This window comes from Labrus bergylta, chromosome 11 (assembly GCF_963930695.1).
Source record: "Labrus bergylta chromosome 11, fLabBer1.1, whole genome shotgun sequence".
NCBI classification, from domain to species: domain Eukaryota; kingdom Metazoa; phylum Chordata; class Actinopteri; order Labriformes; family Labridae; genus Labrus; species Labrus bergylta.
Genome location: NC_089205.1, coordinates 6,652,965 through 6,665,304, shown reverse-complemented (window position 1 = coordinate 6,665,304; position 12,340 = coordinate 6,652,965). Strand labels below are relative to the sequence as shown.

General features: G+C 41.0%; 1 protein-coding gene across 3 annotated transcripts in view; it reads left to right on the top strand.

The window, feature by feature from the left end:
- Positions 1–1,683, top strand: part of myo18ab (myosin XVIIIA b) — a 107,091-nt gene extending 105,408 nt beyond the window's left edge. For all 3 annotated transcript variants that reach the window (XM_065960523.1, XM_065960521.1, XM_065960522.1), the window contains one exon: positions 1,547–1,683. The gene's annotated coding sequence lies outside the window, so the exon portion shown is untranslated. The remainder of the gene's footprint in view (positions 1–1,546) is intronic.
- Positions 1,684–12,340: the final 10,657 nt, after the last annotated feature.

Here is a 12,340-nt window from a genome sequence, read left to right as displayed (position 1 = left end):
TGTAGCCCGCGGATTGGAGTGTATTTTTCTTGCATCAGAGTCTGAGAGATTCACACAATAAATATCTATTAAGTCATGTTAGACATTTCCTTTTCTTAATGGTTCTCTCTAGTTGATTGTTTTTATCATATTCATGCATACTCACTTACAAGTGTAGGGTTATTAAGAGGATGATTCCACAGAGCTTTGTGTGTTTTTTAAACAGTATAGACATTGTATTCATAATCAGTGTTTGCATGCTAGAATGAAAATGCATTGCATGAGGTTTTGTGCTCATAAGATGTGAGAGATGCTTTGTGTTGGTAGGAGAGCTCAATGCACTGCAGTACACAAAACAATGAGGTTCATGATATGAACCTCATTATTACTCTGGTTACATGTTTGTCAAATTTAGAAAAACATTTGAAACATTCCTTACATGTGCAAAGTTAGAAGACAGTAAAGTAAAACAAAATAGTCCAATCACATTCAATTCAGCACTTTGAAGCCACTGTGAAGCGACAGCATGTTTTTTTGTGTGGATTACTGTGAAGAAGTCTCCAATTTGGCAACCCATCTTAAAGGTAGAATTGCTCCAGTAAATTGCTTCATTCAGCAATTCATCACCGGCTGTAATGGTGACAACTTGAATACACCCTGATCACAGTGGATTCAGTAAAAGTTCTGGTTTCGTCACCGACAGACTCAGATTGTTATTGTGAGGGTCTGACAGCATTACAGAAAGGATCCATACAGAGATAGACCTTTTTGTTCAGGACTTACATTGACTGTCAGACCAGATTTCATTGACAAAATCACTTATTTTAACTTGTAGAACATAGGAGTTGTTTTTCCTCTAACTGGTTCACTCAGAGAACCATGTTTACACATAACCAATACGTTTATGTAGTGTGTTTTTAGTCTGTATCAAAACTGAGACAAAGGCAAAACAATACCAAAGAACTAAAGCAACTCCTTTAAAATAACTGTTTCTGTCAATGGAGTCTGGTGTCGTTAAAGAGAGTAATGTAAAAGCTGTCTCATCTTCCTCTTTAACAAAAAGGTCTATCTCTGAAGGCGTCCTTTTTGTAAAGTGGTGTGACACTCAGAATAACAATCTGAGCCTGTTAGTGACAAAAACAAAAAACTTTTAGTGGACGCACTGGGACCCGGCAAGGTTTTATGTTGAAGCCATTACAGCCTGTTTCACTGCTGCAGGCCAAAGAAATCTACAGAAACAATTCCACCAATTTGTGGACCTATTAAGCATTGAGACCTCAAGGATTTTAAGATAGTGCCAAATTTAAAATGATCATTATCAATTATACTTTCAGAAGCCTACAAACCCACGAGTTTAACGTTGAATATTTTTTCAGTATAAGATTTTTTTAGCATCCTTTCTTGCCCTTTTTTTCTGAAAACAATGATGTATTCAAAGTAGTATTGAGGATTTTCTTTCTTCCCTTATTTCGCTGTTTCAGTGGACTGAGCTCTCTTGGCACTGTAGTGTTTTCTGCTCTTTGATTAAATAATAATTCAAGTCTCTGTTTGTTCACTCCTGTTGCAGCTCCACTGGCCGAAGACGCTACTGCTTCAATGGATCTGATGAAGAAGAGGAAGAAGAAGAAAAAGAAGAGGGTGGGGCGACCCCAGGCTCTCACTACTCCAGACACCGATACGGCAGCCATGTGAAAGATGACGACGGCGAGGACACGCCTCACGAGAGCACGTCGTAGTCCTCTCTCCGACTGTGCACACATCACTCGTTCATCTGAGACTGTTTGCATGCAAAGGTCGACCAAAAGGTGTGGTCAGGCAGAAATTCACAATCCTGCAGGAAACATTTAAACACTGTAGATGCTCAAACACTCAGTCAGATCCTCGCAGGATTTGGTCATATTTGTTACAAAACCAAGAAACTCATGCGTGACCTCACTGCACTCTCAGCAGCTCCGTTGTTAACGCCTGCTGGTTGCATGCATGCAGCAGTTTAACTCAAGTTATCATGGTCATAACTGAGCCAAAGAACTCAAGGTTGCAGTGCTGAAAGATTCTCTCTCCTTGTCTCTGTCTCTCTTCTTCAAATATAATACACCACAATAACATGTATTAGCATTGTACAATGTATTTGCCAAAAAGCCTTTGTTAGAATATGTGTGCACACTCTTGTACTTATTGTTAATGGAGTCGTGGGAAAAGTCCCAGCCTTTTTGTTTCTTCTTCTTCTTTGTTCTTGGGGATAAGTGCCATTTGATGTAAGTGGGCTCCTCCACAGCTGGCTCCTCTGCAGCTGCTGTTCTGTGCGCTGAACGCTTTCTCATCTTCATCTGCTCGCCTTTTGTTTGCCTGCAAAGTTTTTCTGCCTTTTGCTGGCAAATTATCTCCTCCTTCCAGGGGACGAGGATTGCATCGCTGACTGCTGCGAAGCTTTTTTTTTCTCCATTTGAATCTCTTGTTTTTGATGTTTGACACTTTTTGTTTTGCAGAGGACTTTCCGTCAGGCTAATTACTTTCCCTACGGTTTACCTCTGTAAAACACTTTGTCTTATCTCTCTTTGACTAAATACTCGGCAGAATTCTTCAGTGATGACAGGACTCTGTCCTCATGCTTGTCCTTGTGCTTGTCGTCTGTGTTTTAACTATGACGTGCTTTCCTTCTCTAAAGGGAATGTACTTGATGATATGCACCACTTATTTAATGGTTTCTCACTAAAACTTCAGATCACATGGCTTCCCAACCCAGCATGTTAAAGGGACAGACCGGTGTTTTTCTACATTTTTCAACTGGCATCAAATCACATGGGAAGACCAAAATGAAAAGAAAAATGGAATTCTCCTCTTCGGAAGTATTTTGGAGATTTTATAGCATGTGTCTGTCTTCTACACACCATCATGACCTTAAACCATCTACTTTCAGCTTTTCAGAACATACTGATGGAAAAAGTGTTGGTACTTCCCAAAATTCCCAAAAGCTCAGCTAGCTTCGTTGCTAACTTGACATTGAGATATTTCAAAGTTTATTTCAGAAACATATTTTTATCCCCAAACCTTTTTCAATATCAGTCTGAAAATCATGACAGCAGTTAGTCCAGCAGCGCTTTTCAGCATAACAATGCTGAATCTAAAGTTATGGGGCTGTGTGTTCTGGTTTAGGTTTGTAGTCCGAGTACTATCGACCATAAGCATTTCAGCAGCCTTTGGTTATGTGCAGGCAAACAGTCTGTGTGTAGAGCAAAAAGGGCAGAACGACCTCCACCTAAATGCAATCATTGAACACTTGGTGTTTAAACAGACATCTACATAGAAGTGCATCTAATGATCATCTCTTAGAGGTGTTTTCTCGACTTAAGTTGTTAGACTGTAAACAAAAAATAAGAATGAAAAGGGAAGTGTTAGCTGCTAACTGCTGGCTACACCCAAGTTGGCCACCTCGTGTGGAAAAATTAAACCAAATGAAGCGCAAAAACCTGCAGTTCCTCGTGTGACCAATTTAGGCTTGCTGCAAAATCCAATACACACCCATTCTAAAATGCCCATTTAAACAGCAGAAATAAAGATGTTCACAGCCTGGTACAAGAACCAAACTCATCAGGTGCGTTGTTGCTTTTCACTAGGAGGCTCAAGGACCCTCCTCAGCTCAACTCTTTGCCTGTTACTAGGTCGACTGAAGGCTAGTTACAGACAGCATTTCCATTATGGCGACCACCATCAAAGTCTGTTTTAAAAACCAATGGTTTAAGTAACTCTTGACTGTCTGATGACTTATCATAAGTAGGTAGCCTACGAAATCAGAGATTGGTCAAAACAAAACTAGACACAGTCTCTATTCAGAACTCTCTAGAATTAATCTCGCTCTGTTCACCGTTCCTTATGAAAAGTGAAAAGCTGGAATTATGACGATAGTTATTGTCCTGTTGGCATTATTCATTGAGTGTCTGACATGTCAGCAAATTGCGCCTTGGTCAGCGACCAAAAGCTAAATCTGTGTTTTGTCATTGGACCAATGGATGCTTGGAACAAACACAGGGTTCAACTCCGAAACAGTGTGAAACAAATTGTCAAAGTTGGTTTCTACTTAGGCTATCAGAGTAGATTGGTAAGTTACACAAGTGATTAAACCTACATGTCAGTAACTTCAAAACTTCAAACCAGACGTTGCTTGGTTGTAATTATTGCCAAACCCGGTCTCTTAAATTTGAAACTATAACCTCAAATTACTTGTGTATTAGCACTAACTTGCCCCTGCTGCCTGGCACTTGCTGAAACCTGGATAGTCATATGTTGAAGCCCTGGGCCTTGAGCTTTGCAAGCTGCAGTTTTGAACTTCTCATTAGTGAGAGTGTGTCAGTCCTGCAGACGAATCAGCTCATCACAATAATTACCTGAAATGATTCTTTCCATGTGTTTTTGGTGTGAAAAAGAAAGATGTAGAAAATCAGCAGCCTCGTTTTTAAAAAGCCTCATTTTGGTACTCTAAGTGTATCTTCATGAACTGGACATACTCCATCCTGTTTAATGAATACTGTGAACTCATGCTCTGTGTCTGTGAGGCATGTCTGTCTGTCTGTTCAACCCGACGAGGCCTCTGAACAGCAAGAAAAAAAAAAAAAGGAGACCTACATCTTCATGGTCGCTGACATCCCTCCCTGTGGTCATGTGTCTGTTGTTCACTGAGTGGCATTACGCTGTGGTAATGGTTTGAAAGCCATTTCAAGTCCAAAAGTGCTTTTGGGGCTGAAAAAAAAAAAAGAGTAAAGTGGATGTTGTTTGTTGTGGGAGACGTTGGGTGTGAATCTTATTACACATGCTTTTTGTAGACTCTTCATTTTTATTCTCTATGCAGTCGACACGTGTGGAAATGTTTTTTTTGACCCTGATGTGTCTGACTTTAACAAAACAAAAAAATAAAAAAAACAGCAGACGTAATATCGCTGACTGCACACACTATTTATATATACATGTGTATGATCCATGCTAGCTTTGAAAATAGTTCATGTTTATTTTCATTATTGAACAAATTGACCACTTGTTATAAATTTTGCATTACAGTTTAATATATTGTAAATAAATGATGGTGATTGTTTTAAAAAGCCTGCAGGCGTTGTTTTCCTGTCTTCGCTTCATGTTTGAAATCTTGAAGTTAAATGTGCTTTTGGTTCTCTCATGTCCACGGGGCATGCACATGAAACAAAAAGAGCAAATGTTGTTTATCTGAGGCGTCCACTTTGGTGTTTTTATGCTCTTGGAGAGAAGTCAAGAGCAGTGTTGACCCTGTGATGCCTCAAAGGGAGACGAACCAGGCAGATTTAGTTTTTCACCTCTCATTAAAGAAAAACAACTAAAGCTGAGCTGAGAGAGCTTCAAACTATAATGAGCTCTCCAGGTAGTAACACAAACTGAATGTCTAAAGGCAGCTGGATTTCTGGTCTTTAAGAATCTACTTTACATAAAGGTTCAGGTGGTGTTGTAGTCCAGACCACACTAACCGAGACCAGAGTGCTCAGAGACCAAGACATTTAGGGATAGAGACCAAGTCAAGACTAAGGCAGGGCGAGTCTAAGACAAAGACCTTAAATATATCAATGAAAAATCATCAAATTTTGTGCAGCAGGGGGCGGGTCACTCACTTCGAACGTAACACCAGGAAGGTTGCGGCTGTAACTAGGGGATATCAGTTAAAGTTGTTTGTTCTTTTAGAAAGAGGCCTTTTCCTTCTCATTTCAGTCATGATGTTAAAATAGCCGATCAGTGGTGGTCTGGACCAGTCTTCTTTTAAAATCGAGAGTCTGCCCAGTCTGAGACCAAGACAAGGCCGAGTAAAAATGCTTTTGATTCCGAGACCAGAGCGAGACCTTCAAAAAGTGGTCTCGAGACCAAGACCACTTTGGAGTACTACAACACTCGATTCAGGGTGATGAATTGCACTTAATTAAACTCACTTTCCTGATGTGGCTTCTTGATGAAAAGTCAATCGAGAAATATTGACTCGTTGAAAAACGTATACATGTCGTCATCCTGTAACAACAAATACCATATCCTTAAAAAAGTTGGTTTGTTCAGATTAGGCCTGGGAGACAGGACTAAAAATGTTATAACGATTCAAATGTTCATATCAGTCAATATAGATGACTTTCATGTTAAATGTCCAAAAAACAATGTAATTTAAAGGCAGACCTTTGCTCCTAAGTGAAAGATGAAGACACCAGATAGTTAATGGTGGTTTAATAAATTATTGTCAGAACATGACAAACTATATTTGACCAGAGGAACATTTCACAATCCTAAGAAAAGTGCCCGGTGCTGGTCAACGCTGAGAAAAGTTTTATCGTGATAATTATGTGAAGAGAGACGTTGGGAGGAGAGAGAGAGGGACGACATTCAACAAAAAGCCGAGGTTGGACTGGAACCCACGGCCACTGTGACCCTCGTACATGGGGTACGCAACATAACTGCCCTAGGAAAATATATTTTGCATATAAAATATTAACTTAGTATCAGGTTCTTTAAGGAGAAAATCAACCGGTGAGTGAAAGACAACCTGAGGACCAAAATAAATGTTCTCCCAAAGCCTGCCGCATATTCATTGCTTTTATATGACAAACCTGTGTGTGTGTGTGTGTGTGTGTGTGTGTGTGTGTGTGTGTAGACTTCATTAACTTCTCAAAGTGTCCTTGAAAGAGATGTTATCCTCCATCACTGATCAATATTCAATCTGATATTTTGATATGTATTTTGTCCTTCATAGGACATCTGACTTCAGAGAGCGAACACTCCTTCAAGTGACTTACGACTTTAACTGTATCCAAAATCTTAGTCTTCACTTCATACGACTCTTTCAAGTCGACATGCACCAAAGGGACGCATACATCTTGACTTTGCTAATCCATAAATAAAACCCTCCTGAGGACTTGTTTCACTCCTCCTTCTTTGTCACATGATGAAGACTGATGAAGAGTCAGAGGAAATGCCAACAGTCAAGGAACTCAAGCATTTTGTTTTTGTGAAAATGCGTGGAAGCTGGGAGGTCACTCTCATGCTGTATTTCTCTTCATGGGTCAAATACTTTTGGCTCTTCATGTTTGTTCCCCCCCTCCCCCTCCCCCTCCCCCTCCCCCTCCTGCAGTGTGGTCTCACCGACAAGCAAAAAAAACCTGCAGGAGGCGACCTGCGACGAGGTCAGATCCTGTGAGGAGCCAGTAAGTGAAAGTGAATCCTCCCTGACTGTGGCTGTGCTGCAGGGGATTGTTCACACGCAGCAAGCAGATGCTGCTCACACTCAGGATGTCAGAAGTTTCTCCTTTTTCCACACTCCTGCAGACTTCTACAAGATTTCAGGCAGGCTGCCCCAGAAATCTAAGTGAGTCTGCTCTTCACATGTTGGGCAGTAGCGGTAGTAGTATTTCTGGATGAATAAAGTATTTAAAATGTTTTTATTTATTTTTTAAATGTCCCTCAGAGTGGTAGACTTTCCCTGTCGGAGAGGAGAGGGTCTCAGGAGGCAGGGTAAAAGTTTGGTAAAAGCAGAATTTTAATAAACAGTCCAGGTCTGTACACAAGTACGCAGTCAGCGGTGCAAAAACAAATAAATACAAAAGGGGCAGACAAAGGGCAAAAACAAGAAGGCAGGCTATGGTCAAAAAACACTAGAAGACTCCAGAGTAGAAAAGGCTGGACTGAGTCGACACAAGGGAACACACAATGAACTTGAAACAAGAGGGAGGACACACAGGGATTAAATACGCAGAAAATCGGGAGGTAACCAGACACAGGTGAGAACAATGTGGGTAAACACAAGGAGCAGGAAAGCAGTACAAAGTAAAACAGGATATGACAAATACCTCAATACATGAACCAAACAAAAAGCATGACCTCAGGTAAGTTGAGTCAGTAATTGTGCGGAAATTTTGCGGAAGTTTTTCTGCTGGTGTGAAAACAGTATCCGCTGCCTCAGCACTTTCTGCACAGGGAAACGGCAATTTCAGGCAATTCTCTCGGGTGTTAATACCTTACATTTCTCTTCTATCAGGAACGAAATGAAAAAGTCCTCTCCCCTAAACAGCTTCAGCCCCTCTTCTGGTTTCAAAATGAAATTATTCCTCCTCTTCCTCCACCTGTTTTCCCAGAAATCCCTCTCCGACCGGGGGAAGATTGCAGATTTTCTGTCTGTGACCTTTTTACCTTTTTAATCAAAACTACTCGAGGCCATTCAGTATTCATGAGCTGAGTGATGGAAATTGGCCTTTCAGACACTGTAGCTCTTCTCTGCAGGAAAAGAGGGGAGGGGGGAGGCCAGACGGCAATGATGGAGCGAGAGAGAGAGAGAGCGAGCGAGCACACCTTTTCCCTAGAGACAGACAGTGACAAGCAGACGCAGGGAAAACATGCAATGCCTTCACTGTTTTCTCCTCACTTGGAGCTTATTAGCCTTCCAAATGCTGCTGCTGGTCCCCTCCCAGCCCCACCGACTCCTTGGCTGACAGTCTGTCGTGTTATTTGGCCGACTCACAGTCATTGCCTCTGACCTGGTGTCAGGGAAATGGCTGGCAGCCCCTCTGAACTGTCATCTGTTCAGGGGCTGTGACGCCTGGATGTGGTCTCCTCTAAACAAGAGCGAGGAGAGCGTATGCCTTGGGGGGGAAGAGGATGTGGTCTCCTCTAAACAAGAGCGAGGAGAGCCGGGAGGCGGGGGGGGGAGTCACAGAGGTCAGAGTCTGGAGCAGGGATTCACTGAGACCAGAACTACCAGTGGAGTCCTATTACCATACCAGGACTCGGAGGGTTGTTCAAATTCTTTCTTCTTCTGCGACTGAAAATATATTTCAATAAATCATAAGTTGCTTATTTCTGTCTCACATTCAAGCTAAAGACCAAAATATGAAGATAAGGAAAACATCCGCTAAAGCCTGGCTCAGTCTACAGGATAATGGGTTCGATTTGAAGCCGGGGTGAGTCGATGTGTGAATGACGTTTATATCACTCCACTGGTGAGCCCCCAGTGTTATTGTAATACAAGCATGAAGGTACTTCATACTTAATTCTCACCACAATGTTCTTCACCACTCGTTTCTCAATACTGTGAAAATGACCAACTACACCTAGCACTGAAATGGAGGCTAAATCTGGCATCGGAGCGTCGGACAGAGTATGAAAAAGTACATTTAAATCTTTATTTTCTCGGAAAAGTGCCAGAATTATGGAATTAACATCATTTTGTGCAGCTTGTAAGTAGGCAAAACTGAAAACCCTTGAACAAAAAAAACGTAAGCCACAAAGAGGTTATCAATAACCAGCAGCTATGAAAACTGCATGTTGTCCAGTCATGTTATGGATGCCCTTTTCTTTCTCATATTTTCTGAACTTCATTTGTGACTGTTTTGTTCGGATACTTCAGATTCTGTCAGTTCAGTGAAAGTAAAACCTTTAAAAATCTGAAAACAGGCACTTCATAAAGGAGAACATTTGATTTATTGTGTTTACTTTGAATACAAAACTGACACCGTGCACGGCCTCGATACAACACAATGAAACTATGATGTATGGCAATGCAAAACTATTGCAAGGTAAGGCAGTAATAAAGATTCTTACCCATGATCCCTCGAGGGCTCCTCCTGAATCATCAGAGGTAATTGACAAAAAATATAAAAGGCTTGTGGTTTGGGGCGAACTGTCCCTTTAAGAGTCAAAATGACTGACAGACAACATGGCCGCTCACTTAGAAGTTTTCAGTAAATCCAGTCAGAATCCCGGCAATCCAGGGCTTCTCCTCCACAGCTTTTACACAATCTAAACAAAGATTAAATTAAGAACCAAATATCCAAAGATTTGTGTCAAAGCTTGACAAAAATCAACAGGATTTTAAAGGATCTGCAGAAGGAACAGGGCTCCAGCTGGACTCTAGGCCTGCTTCATCCCTCAACATGGACTCACAGGTACCCAAACAACACTTTTACTTGTTTCCTTCTTTTTGTACAGAGGATGGTTGTTGTTGATGCAAATATTGGCACAGGATTTGTCTCCAGATTTGGATGCAATGGAACTGAAAACATAACAAATAGATGAAAAAGTCATTATTTAAATGTGTTGAGGAAAAAGATTTTTGCATGGGCTAAATATTATTTATTGCAATCCTGGTACATACATTCACACACATACATCATAGGTCAAAATATAAATTGAACCTAGTTTTAAAATCTAGACTGTCCTAATATAGGAGCTCTCTGAAGGGGGAATGGTGCATTCATGTGGTGTCGGGAACATCGGAAAAACGAGTTTCCGTGTTGTAAAATGTACATGAACACCTGCTCAAGTCGGAACAACTCGGAAATGAATTAGGTCCCCGACTTGCCAACTTGATCTCAAGATCATCATCACATGTGAACTGACTTATCTTACCTGAAGTTGTCCATCAATACTTTTAATCTTTTCAGTAGAAGACATTGTTTTCTTACTTCCTGTAGCAAATCACACATTTAACATTATATCGTTTATTTTCAGGAAGCACACAAATCAAGCTGCCATCTTTAACATGATTAGGTTGTCTGAGTTTTTGTTTTTTGTTTTAATGTTTGCTCCTCTTTTGTTTTCGTGTTATCCAGCGTCCATCCTAAGCATGTCACAGAAATCTGATTCTTGTTCTTTTTGTTCATATTTAATTCAGCTGCTATCATACAAACCTCTCCCTCTCTCTGCTGGTGCTCCTACTTGGAAACTGGTCTCCTTACTTTCATGTGTATATTACCATGTGCTGACCTGTGTCCTGCTGGATCTGGTTCTGCCTCTGAGGCTCAGCTGGAGGTCTGTAGTACCGAGGTCCGGGTCAGCAGCATGCAGACACGCATATATGCATGTGTGCATGTGTGCATGTGTGCGCTGATCAGGAGGACAGGTGAGGAGGAGCCTGCAGGGCTGGTGCAGGCTGACCTCGTGTCACGGCTTGTCTCTGGGGTTGTGTAGGAGTGTTTGGAAAAAGGCCTGAGAGCTACAGCTGTGCCCTCTGAAGGTCACAGCAGCGCCGCACATCAGCCCGAGACCCTCTTGTTATTGTTAACACCAGCAGTGTGCGTATTTACAGTTCTGCATGGATCCCAGCATTTTAACAGGTAATGTTAAACACAGTTTCATAGCAGAATTCTAAACTTGGATATGAATTAAGAATAAATCTCACATTATCATTCAGTGTTTCAATACCACAGCTATAAAAATAGAAGTAGAACACCCAGGCATCCATTACTTTTTTATTTTTTAAAGATTTTTATTTTTGAGAGACAGGGCAGTGGATAGAGTCAGAAATAAGGGAGAGAGAGAGAGTAGGGAGTGACATGCGGGAAGAGAGCCACAGGTCGGATTTGAACCCGGGCCGCCCTCCTGGAGGACCACAGCCTCCACTGCGCCACTGCGCCATCAGCACCCCAGGCACCCATTACTTTTTAATCGCCAAAACATTGTAAGGAAACTCCTGCACAGCCTAAATTACGAAGATAAGTTGCCAATGTTTCAGTTTCAAAACGTTGACTTTAATAAACGAATAAAAGGCTCACATTTTTGGAGGATTCACTCCAATAAATTGACTGCGCAGATTATTCTTCTCAGAATCCCTACAGAGAGAGAGCTTTTTGTTAGTGGAAGGTATTTTTTTTTTTTTATGAAACAGCAGCAACACCTTCCTGCTTTAAAAATGCAACAGGTAATACAACAGGTAACTCCTGTACTCCTAAGTACTAAGAGGTGCTCCTAATGACCAAATTCTGAGACAATTCTTAGAAACATGTTATTTTCTTAGAATTTCCCCTCAAAGTTAAGACTAGATCTTTTTAAAGATGAAAGTTATCCTCAAAGCTTCTCAGCCTTTAACAGAGCTCCTTTGGTGTAAAACTTTGAGGAGTAGTGAGGAGGACTTTTAACAGGTTTAAGCGTTCCTCAAGCTGAGGAGAAAATGGAGAAATGTTCTTCTTCACACGACATGAAGAATATTTTTGATTGAATCATAGTTGGGCCGAACGGAAATAAATGATTAATGCTGTTAATTCTACATCTCTGACTTTTTTTCAGTACAAAGTGAGACATGCATGTTGAGTTCCTCTACATGTGCTCACCTCCACAGGTGCATCCAATCACTAATTAAGAAGCTGCTGCACAGGTGGGCATGTGATTTGAAACATCCTGTAGACTGTACACTTCTAAAGCATGTTTTAGAAATGATCACACAGATGTTAATTTCATTGTATTCATAATTACAAAATGTCTGACAAGATTCTATGATTGACTTTTTTTCTAATTTTTCATCACAGCTTTTGAAAAACGTGCCATACCTAGCAACTGGGTCAACCACGCATCCTCACTAAGATACAAGTTTCATGTCCCT